Source organism: Hemicordylus capensis, chromosome 2 (genome assembly GCF_027244095.1).
Source record: "Hemicordylus capensis ecotype Gifberg chromosome 2, rHemCap1.1.pri, whole genome shotgun sequence".
Lineage (NCBI taxonomy): Eukaryota > Metazoa > Chordata > Lepidosauria > Squamata > Cordylidae > Hemicordylus > Hemicordylus capensis.
The window spans coordinates 27457251-27468711 of NC_069658.1; the positions used below are offsets into that span (position 1 = coordinate 27457251).

The 11461-nt window shown below is 43.9% G+C and overlaps 1 protein-coding gene across 2 annotated transcripts in view; it reads right to left on the minus strand.

Moving 5' to 3' along the window:
- Window positions 1-11128, minus strand: part of LOC128345042 (leukemia inhibitory factor receptor-like) — a 108691-nt gene extending 97563 nt beyond the window's left edge. The window contains exon 1 of one of the 2 annotated variants that reach the window (XM_053296344.1): window positions 10640-11128. The gene's annotated coding sequence lies outside the window, so the exon portion shown is untranslated. Of the gene's footprint in view, window positions 1-9511; window positions 9728-10639 lie in introns of those variants that run through there. The other variant, XM_053296345.1, reaches the window with a different exon arrangement.
- Window positions 11129-11461: the final 333 nt, after the last annotated feature.

Below are 11461 nucleotides of genomic sequence, written 5' to 3' on the forward strand. Positions count from 1 at the left end.
GGATGGCTACTAGGAGAGCATTCCAGAGTCTGGGGGCAACAACTGAGAAGGCCCTGTCCTGCTTGCACGGCAGCCAAGCCTCTCTCACTGTCAGCATGATGTATGATAACAAGCCAACCACAAAGCAAGGAGATCACAAGCTAATCAGAAGCCAGTGCCAGAAAACCAATCAGCAAGGGGAAAACAGGCCTCCAAAATGGCATTCGAAACATCGAAACACTTTGATTGAAATGAGGTAGATTCGTTCTGAGCTCAGAATACTCAAAAGGTCAGAATGTTCTGACTGCGAAACATTCGGCACATCCCTAGTAGGCAACCTTGGCTCTCCAGCTGTTGCTGAACTCTGCAGCTAGGGATGACAGGAGTTGTAGATCAGCAATCACTGGAGACTGACATAGACAAAGCTTAAGATATCAACACAGCAATGAATACACAAAGCATTTCACAAAAGATAGTTTCAAGGAGCATAGTTCAAGGAGTGCTGTATCAACTTACAAACCATGAAGTAAGGAAGAGTCATGTGAAGCAGCCCAAAGACAACCTAGCATCTATCTTGACTGTGTTTTAAAGATTTCATTTTTTTGTCTTGTTCTATTTTATGTCGTTCTAAACCTCCCAGAGACAGAGGTTTGGGGTGGTTTACAAGTATAAATAATAATAATAATAACAACAATAACAACAACAACAACAACAAGCTGGGCCGGGCGCAGAGCATCTGCACCTCTAGTTACCCCTGCCCGCCCGCCTGCTGCCACTGATTTCTTTCCCAGCCCACCCACCATCACTTTCTTCACCCGCCCACCGCCACTGTTTTCTTGCCCCACCCGCTGCTGCTGCTTTCTCCCCCACCCACCGCTGCCATATAGATGATGATGATGATGATGATGATGATGATGATGATGATGATATTTTCATCTCTTTCATCCTCAAATTTCATGAGCAGAAAATTCTAAGAAAAATAGTCTCTAAACCTCTCTAAATACAAAACCTGTTGTCAAGTAGACATCTTCCATTGTTACTTTAACCCAATGTTATGATTAACTTCATTCATATGGGTTTAAACTTCCTTCTCTAATCCAGTGAAACTTCAAATGCATGGTACAGATAGGAAGTGTACTTCTGTACCTGTGTTCAGCATAACGTACATCATGACTGTTCCTATGTACAGATCTGTACATTTGTACCCTGTACATTCGTTGTACAAGTGCTCAGCATAACTTGCGAATGTGCCTATAGTCAGGCACTCTAACTACTACACAATACTGGCTCATGTTATAGCTGTCACAAGAAGGCTGCTTTACAGTGTTCTAAACAATGAGGTCATTCTGTAACAGACTGTTTTTATGCAGCAGCTAGCCAGATGGATCTGGCAATTTTGTCAATCCCATTCCAGTCCTTTTATTTACTTGTGTTTTTAATAAAGGTGCCTTCAGCGGCATGAAGAAAACTGACAGATTCACACAAATAACTGCGTATGTAGCGCGAGAAATCAAACAGAGCAATTTACAACAAACTTTTCCATAACCACCTCACCTTACATAAGGGGTTTCCAACTTTAAAAAGAAGAAGAAAAAGAAGTACACCCCTTCTTCTGCAAACCTTCAGCTCAGGTACGAGAGAGACAGAGACAGAGAAATATAGATATAGATATAGATATAGATATAGATATATAGATATAGCTACACACACACAAAAATTTAAATGTTACAGGAATATGAATACAATGAATATTTATATACTGCTTTTCAACAAAAGTTCCCAAAGCAGTTTACATAGATATAAATAAATGAATAAAATAGCTCCTTCCCTCCAACGCTGCCTCTTGCATCCAGCCTAAATTACCCATGAGTATTCCCACTGAAAATAATGGGGAAAGTAAACTTGTTCCATTCATTTCAACTTAATCTGGATGTAAACCAGCGACTGGAATATTTATAAACTGTAACATTTAAACTTGTGTGCATGTATGTATACACATATACAGGTGTCCCTCATTATTTGTGGGGTTTGCATTCCTTCAGTTTACCACAGATAAGAATGTATTGAGTCAATTGGTCTCAGAGGGCTAGGTTCCTGGAGGCATGGAAAACGGGCAAAAATAGCTTAAAAGGGCCCTGGAGATTAAGAAATAAGTGCCCTATTGTGCTCTGTGGGTCTCCAGATGTCCAGCAATGCCCCCCTCCATGTCCCAAATGGAGAGAAATAATGTGGTTCCCCCTGTGGTTTTAAACACAAATGAGCCACAAAATGGCTCTTCTTCCTAAAATAGCAGATGGAAATTACCTTAGAGTTCATTTCTGGCCATCCCGAACCCATGGATATGTGGAATTAACCCTTTGTTGACCCTTTCCCCCCCACGTGTGCCGATCTTGGGTTTCAATTACCTGACCATGGATACGAGAAACCACAGATGGCAGATCCACAGATAATGAGATTTGCCTGTATGCATACAAACACAAATTCAACTGTTACAATTAGGGAGGCACACCATTAGACTATGGGGATACTATAGGGAGGCAGTCATTGGCTCACATTGGCTCACTAAATTATTCATAACAAGACAAATTTCCATGTCCTATTAATTCCAATGGGAGTAAAGTAAAGTTGTGCCATCGAATCGGTGTTGACTCCTGGACACAGAGCCATGTGGTTTTCTTCGGTAGAATAGTGATAATTTTCTGAAACTCATCAGTCAGGCTGCAGAAAGGGTATGCTGAGCTTCAGCACATAGACAAGCAATCAGGAACAGAGCAGGAGGGAAATCTGCAGTGGGAAATTCTGTAACCATGATGGCTGGTGCTTCCATGATTGGCAGACTGGATCACTCCAGGCTTCAATAACAGAAGCATCCACCATCACAGTTACAGCATTTCCCACCTTAACTGTGAGTGGTGAGGCAGAAGTGGTGAGTCATATGCCAAGGTGGGACTTATAGAACATTTAAGTGCGTACTGGGCTATTATAATTAAAAAAAAAAATCTGAATAGAGCTAAATTTGCAGATGAATCAGTAGCTGGATCTATGAATCTGTCCTCCAAAACTGGTCATGAAGTTTGTGTGGGTGGAACATAAAAAGCAGCCTTCTACTGAGTAAGACCATTGGTCTTACTAGGTAGCTCAGTATTGTCTACCCTGACTGGCAGCGGCTTCTCCAAGGCTGCAGGCAGGACTCTCTCTCAGCCTTATCTTGGAGAGGCAAGGGAAGGAACTTTGAACCTTCTGCAAGCAAGCATGCAGATACTGTTCCCAGAGCAGCCCCATTCCCTAAGGGGAATATCTTACAGTGCACTCACATATTTAGTCTCCCACAGAATAGAGAATAGAAAGCACTGAAGTGGCAGCTGGCCAAGAGAGCCAGAGGATGGCTGGGAGAAGAAGATCCCAGGCCAAGAAAGGCTTTGTAATCGCCAACAAAGACCCAGAAGGAGCAGCAAGAGGCAGTGTGTGGAGGGAAGGAGTCCCTCAGGAACAGCAACCCTTCAGCTCCATCCGGAGAGGGGTGAGCTCAAGAAGGCTGTGGGAGAAGGATCCTTCAGGTTCTTTGAGTTCAACCAGGGGAAAGTCAGTTCCCTGGTTGAATTCAAAGGGAGGACGATTTTGTCAGGTCCTATTCCTACCCATGTGATATACAACACAAGACAGGGTATAACCCTGATTCTGTAAACTTTGCAGTAGATGGTTGTATTTTAAGCCAATGTATTTGGATTTTTTAAAAAGCTTTTATAATAAGGGCCTGATATATGGAAGAAAAATGTCCTACTAAGCGAGAAGGGAACCTTGTATCTGGAGGAGGTATGCCCTCATGAAAATACATGAAAAGTCACTGAGGAAGACATTTAAGCCAAAACGCATAGAACTGACTTGACGAGACCTTAACAGAACTTCAGTTTACTTTAACAGACTTGAAAGACCTTAAGAGAAGTCTAATTTACTTGGGAACACAGTAGTACTGAACTGATAAGAATCCAAGGGGATCTCAGCACATTTGGAAATATGAATATTATATATGCCTTAGGACCTTTACACTATTTTTACACTAAGGACCTGTACACCTTTACACTTAGGAAATAAAAATATTATATATGCCTTAGGACCTTTACACTATTTTATTCATGTGTATGAAGACTGCTAATGTTTTATTTATTATTTTTAATTATTATTACTATTACTATTTGTACTGAGTTGTAAGCTGTTCTATGTAGAATGTTTAATAATAAAATACCCATTTATACTGATATTCTTATTCTTTTGGAGGTATGTGTTACAACCCAGGACTATATTAGTTCTCCCTATTCCTATCATCCCATATACCCACACAAACTTCATTACCAGGATTTTTTAAAAAAGGGATTATTTTTCTTTCTATCCCAAGGGAAGTAGATGATAGCCAGAGTTTTGTACCCAGACTAAAAGTGAGGGAAGAGGGCACACACGCACTGTTCTGTCTCACCACCCAGTTGTGTGGAAGCTTGGGCTGCCGGAAGGAGCCTCTGGCAGCATGGGACTCCCCAAATGCACCATGTGTCTCACATGGTGCATTGTGGGATACCAGAGTTCATCCTCCTCTGGATCTCAGCTCTGCTGATTGCCACCGCGCTGCTCGTGTGGGCGCACGATCAACAGAGCAAAGAAGAGTCTCCGGTCATCTGGGAGGAGGCAGGGAGGAGCCTGCCTCCCCGCTGCCCCAGCCTACCCCAATATGGTCATGTGAATGACCTTCACAACTGCTATAAATGCTAAGCACAGTTTTTGAAGAAGAGGAGGAGGAGGAGGAGGAGGAAGAGCAGCAGCAGCAGCAATGTTAGTCTATACAGCAAATATAGCAAATAATCTTGGGGCATTTTCTCCTACACACACCTCTCATTCACTGAGGCCTGGCAAGGAGATTTGGCTGCAGATGCCACCTCCATCAGAGGTCAGGCTTCCATCAAGAATCAACAGAGTATATTCAGTGATGGCCTTGTGTGTGTTTGGAATTCCTTTTCATCTGATGGTCCATTTAGGCAAAGCTGTTAAGGCTTTCCTTTTAAAGCAGGTCTTTAACCTTTAAGAATGTTGGAATTTTTATTTAGTATAATTGTAAATCTCCTGCAACTGTTTGACTTTGGATTAGAAATTGTTTTAGTTATTCTGGGCTTAAATTTTATATTGTTTTATGACCGTTTGCCACTTGGAGGATTAGTACTAACTGAAAAGCCGGTTCTAAATCAATAAAGACTAACCATTTTATTGTGATTTGCTTTTATAGGCAAACAGCATACTTGGTTACATGCAACTGTTCGTGTCACAGGCAGTGTTCCCTCTAAGAGAGATTCCCAGATGTTGTTGACTACAATTCCCAGCATCCCCAACTGCAATAGCCTTTGCTTGAGGATTATGGGAGTTGTAGTCAACAACATATGGGAATCCCTCTTAAAATCCACTTGTACAAACTGCCAGGTGCATACAAAAAGTGCTGTAACATAACTGATGCCACCTGGTTCGCAGGATAAATATTCTTCTTGAGATCTATACAGAGAACTCAAGTACATTCACTACAACTTGGCAAATGTAATGCCAGAACAATGGACTTCAGCCATTATGTGATTATAAACCCACTAAGTTCCATTAACATCTCAACTGTGGCTGTCTTTGCCGAGAAGTACCAGGAAGCAAATCTAGTGGACAGAACAGCAGAAGAACTAAATCATTAGCAAGGAAAAAACAAAATATTCAGTCCACTCGTTTTAGGAAAAATCTTAAACAGCTTTCTCACTTTTATCAATAATTCAACAATGTACTACATTCTTCACTAATGTATTTATATACAAAAGATCAAACCATAACTTTAAAAACCTAAAATCAGAGTTTTTCTAAGGAATAAAACTCAACAAAGACTGCATCTCTCTTCATCTATATCCACAGATTCAAACAAGGCAGACAACACCTGCTTCTGCATTTTGGCCAAAGTCAATGGTCACAATCCAGCATTCTGTATATGGAGAGCTGGGTCCAGCAAGAAATAGACCTTCCACAGAGAACTAGAATGGGTATTTTTTCAGCACACAAATGAGAAAAACTTTTCCATCTCGGTACTTTCAATACGATTTTGATAAAATATTTGCATCGTGTTTATAAACTGGAGCATGTAGCTTTTGTTGTTACTCTCCTCTAATAGAGCTCTAAGGTGCATTTTATTTCAAAAGTGATTTTTTTCTGTATAAGGCACAGTGCAAGACTGGGAAACAATATCAGGCTTTTGACACTAATTTGTTGCTTGTTGAGGTCAAACATAGATCAAGGAAGCATTAGTGGTGTTTCCCCATCCTGCCTTTTATCCTCTAGCAACTGGGGATTGTTTTATGGAGATTTTACTGTGATAAATCAGGAAAGCATTCTTGGAGTTCCCTCACAAATTTTATCCTTACACAACAACCCCATGAAATATATTGACTAGGCTGAGACACAAGGTTACCCCGAGAGCTTCATATAATGCAGGATTTGAACCAAAGCCTTTCCCAGACCAAAATTTGACATTCTATTAACTACTGCACCAAAATAGACAATAAATTTAGGGCTGTATTTAAAGAGCCCTGTATTGACACAAGCACAAAAGGTACATCTGAGCTTCACGTTGGCACATGGTGAGAATCATGTTGCACTTGTTTGCATACAAACGTCTTCAGTACTCAGTGTACAGTTACACAAAATTATAATATTCAGCTTTTGCTGTTGTTGTTGATGCAGCCGTGCAGTATCCCTGAACAACAACATTGGCACAGAGCTGGAAGGGAGCAAGAAGACAATCAAGTGCAAACTCTGTGCCAAACCGAGAAAAAGAGAGAAGCTTCAACTATACTAAAATATTCTGAACTTATCTCAATTGAATGAATTGGTAACTGCAAACAAATTCAAAAATCTGTTCTTGTCCTAAACTCTTAATTTTGCATAAATGGATGCACTGTAAACAAATGGGGGGGGGCGGAATCTGCCTAAGAATTCCTTTCAATTGCATAGAGGTTCAGTTAAAGGAACCGAATCTGGGTCATCAAGGGGCATTACCTTCACCCCAATCCTCCCCGAATTCATCTGTCAACCTGGAGGTCAAAGAGGTATGGAGAAAGTAGCATATGGTCCCAGGTCATGGTCTAAGGGCACATAATACAGCCATCTTGCTGAAGCTAAGCAAATCTAGGTCTGATCAGTATCTAGAGGGGTAACTATCTAGGAATCACATGTAAGCCACCTTGAGTTCTGTGATGGAATCCAAAAGGAAAGGCAAGAATGTATTAAGTAAAATAATAAATAAAAACATAGCTAGCAGGCCATTTTAGGTGTTGGACCACAATCCTGCGTGCTCTTCTCAAAACAGCTCTCCAGCAGAGCAAATTTCTGATCAGAGCGATATTGCACATCAAATGCTAAATACATCAAATTAGTAAGAAAAACAGTCAAGGGAATTCATTCTCTCTCTCTCTCTCTCTCTCTCTCTCTCTCTCACACACACACACACACACACACACAAAATTCCTGCCTCTAAACTCACAGGTGGACTTCATTACCTGCACTCTTGTGGATTGTGGTTTTGTGTATCTACGGCTGGGTCAATGAGGCCCAGTATCTTTATTCGTGCTTTTAAAAATAGGCAAAATTCACCTATTTTTAAAAGCGCAAATAAATCACCCATTTTCTGGGTGGCCGGAAACTATGTATTATTTATTTATTTGATTATGAATAAATAATGTCACTTTTGACTGTCATTTTGCAGCAAAGACCCATTTTGTGCCCCCTGCAAAGTTCCCTGAGATTTTTGTCCAAAATTCACACAAATTTGGAAGATTTGCAGGTTGCGTTGGGGGGGGGGCTTTGCTGGAGCGCTGCAGGCCTGGAGAGCCAGGTACTGTGTTTTATTCCCTTTATTTCTGCTCTTTTGGCTTTTACTGAAGCTTAAGGACCCTAACCCCTGGATTCCCATAGGGGTAAGGCTTTGTTATTCATGGTTTCTATATCTGTGCCTATAAGCAAGAATGGAATCCCTGCAAATAACGAAGGCCATGTGTATAACATACATTGACTAGAAGTTCCATTCCGTGCAAAAACTGTCCCCTTCCATTTCTTATCCTGTACAAATGTCACAAGACAGGCTCCAAGATGCCTTCACATCTAAAAAAGGAAACATGATCAGATTTTAAATATTCTAAAGAAAATGCTTGTAACTTCGCCGCACCCCATATTTGGAATGAAAGACATGAATGTTCCCTAACATTATTTAGGGGAAGGTTTTAAACAAAACTGCTAAACGTCCTGTGCAGTCCTTTGGAATTTCATTTGTAAACATTTCAACAGAAGGTTTGCACAGAGAGGAAATTTCCCATAGAGCAAGACCACCACGTTTGTTGAAATGCACAACAAAAACCTAGCTAGATCATTTTCACTTTCAGCATAAAACGAGCAGTCTTTCTACCCATGTCAAGCTAAAGTTAATTTCATGTTCATTTATTACACGTGTGTCTTCCCTTTCCCTTTCCTCCAGACAGCAAAATCAATGCAGCATCCACAAGGTTCTTTGGAGATCTCGAACTGAGGCACGGAAGAGACAGAACCAAAGTTGATGCATCATGTGTGTTTCCGTGCAAATGTAACACCCAACTTGGTGAGAATTTACGATCAGTTCAGAGCTGAAACGGCAAAGGAGCCTATGTGGGTTCAGCCCCGCAGGGGTACCTCAGCCCCACTCCTCAATTTCAGCATTCATTGGAAAAAAACAACTATGTATCTAAGCACTTTTACTTATGGAGGTATCAGGGAAAGAATGCCGGCAGCATCCAGTGTTCCCAATAAGGTGTGCACATGTGCATGCACTCACACATTTTTTGATGACCATTCAGTTAATATTAGATCCCGCTCAGGTTTAATCAAGAAGGTCCCACTCTGAATGCATGTGCACACACACTGCCTTGATACTGCTGCCCAGAACAAAACTCATTCCGCAGACAGATGAAAAAATTAGAGAGAACACTGGCACCGTCCTTCCCCTCTACAACACTTTTTAATCTGAATTTCACATCAAATGGACTTAAATCAGAACTTTTTTTAATGCTAATACTCCAGTGCAATGTTTAAGAAGAGTCAGAGTCATTTTCTCCCTTGTCAAACAGAAGCTAGAGACCAATACTCAATCCATCTTTTATATATATATATACACACACATACATCCACAACATTTAGCATTTCTGCCCCCCACCCCCACCCCCTAAAATGGATGCTTTTGCATACCAGAGGAAAACCTGCAAAGTGACATTTTTAAATTTTTTGCTTTATTGCAGGAGGAAAATGTCACTTTGCAGGTTTTCCTCTGGTATGCAAAATTTTAAAATATTTTGCTTTATTGCAGGAGGAAAATGTCACTTTGCACGTTTTCCTCTGGTATGCAAAATTTTAAAATATTTTGCTTTATTGCAGGAGGAAAATGCCACTTTGCACGTTTTCCTCTGGTATTTACTCTCACTAGAAGTTGTTTTGCCAATCCCACCTCCGCAGAATCCCAAGAGCGAGAAAAGGAAAGGGACAGTTCTGAGTCACCCCTTCTTCCCCTATAGGTCCTTCCTGCTCTCTTCCACCGCAGCACAGTCCAGCTGCAACGCAATCCGCAGTGCTAAGAAACCTAGGAAATCTCCAGCATTCCAAAAGGAAACAGCAAGATTCCACGCTTGGCAGGAGACCTAGAGAAAAATCCCCGCGATCATTCACGGCCATTGCCTGAACCAATCACAACCGAAACCAACATGCTTGCGTGTTTAAAGCGCCTTCGCTCTCCCATCCTAAATACTTTTTTAAAAGAAAAGAAGAAGAAGAAGAAGAAGAAGAAGAAAAGACTCCGAAGCAAATCCAAATGGGAGAAAGCGTGCTGAATCCGGTTTGCGGAGTGGCTTGCGGATCGCACAGTTCATCTAGAGAAATCACTTCTTCAGCTTTGGCAGCAGCCCACAAAACCACTCGAGAGGCTGTTATCGGCGCTTGCCCTGCTGCCGAGAGTAAAAGGCCAGCAGCAGGGAGAGCTTGAATGGTTGGCTCCCGTCTCCCGACTGGGCATGGGCATATTTCTGGGCGAAGGGGGCGGGATCCTTTTTCTCTTAGGAAGACACAGTTGGGAGAGAACAGCAACGGTGCAGGCAGAGAGAAAACGTGGGGAGCAACTCCTCACTTGATTATTATTATTATTTTTGGAGGGGGGAGATATGATTAATACATAAATAAAGACACTTGGGGAGGGATAGGAGTGATGAGGTCTGGCAGAAAGGGGAGTTCTCAGTAATAAAATGAGGGTTGAGTTAAATGGGGGGCCCTCCTCCAAATGCTTTGGGGGGGGCATGGTTCTGCCCCCGGGAGACCGTTTCGGGAGCCAAGAGGGCGCCTCTCCCCCGCAGTTCACAACAGGCTTCCGAAAAGGGGGCTCCCGCTCTATGCCAAGCTGGGGGACATCGGCGCATTCCCAACTCGGGCTTCCCAAGAAACAAGTCCCACCCCGGCTCCTGAAACCATTCCTGCGCCGTCAACAGGCTTCTTGGGAGCGGCGGGCGCCTGGGCCAGCCGGCCTCCCACACCCCTCTCCCAGCCAGGCTTCCCCTCCCGGCGTCGGCGGCACCCCGAGAGCTCTCACCTTCTAAAGCCGCTTCTCCTCCACCCTGCTGTCGCTGCTGCTGCTGCTGCCGCCGCGCTTCTCCATAGCGCGCGCAGTGCCAGGCGCGGCCCGGCCCGGCCTCCGCGAGCGCCCGCGCGACACAGCGAGTCCCGCAGGAAGCCGGGGAGCAGCCCAGCGGCGGCGGCGGCGGCTCCCCCGAGCGGGATGGAGAGACGCGAGGAAGGGGCTGCTCGGGGGCGACAGTCCTCCTCGTGCGCCCTAGGCGAGCCCCTGGATCCGCTAAGCCGCTGGGGATCGCCGCGGGATCCGGTCGCTCCTGGAAGCGGTGGTGTCTGGATCCGAGCAGGAGACTAGGAGGCCTGGCAGCCGGCGAGCCGAAGGCGCCGTGAAGGGCAGCAGCAGCAGCAGCAGCCTATGGAAAAAGCGAGGACTACCGTGGGAGGAGCAGCAGCAGCTGGAGTCAGACGAGCAACAAGCGCCTTCTGTGCGGCTCGCCAGGAGCTGCCAAACTTCGTGACAGACAGCCCTGCCCTGGCACACTGACTCCTCGCTGAGAGAAGGGGCTGGGTCGTGGCCCCCCGTGGTGGGTGGGTGCCGTTGAGGAGTCTCCCCCGTCCCGCCCACCCTCCCTGAGCTTCACGAGATTATTCCGCAGGATCCCTCAGTGATCCTCATTTCTGGATCACTCCCCGATGCGATGCGCTGACCCTTAAGGCTTCACACTCCCATGCCCAGCCACTTGGGCGCAAGTCTCCTTGAATTCTCTAAGCCTTCCTTCTGGCTAAACATGCTTAGGAGAGCACTGCACATGGACAAGGTACGCATGCCAAGAGCACACAG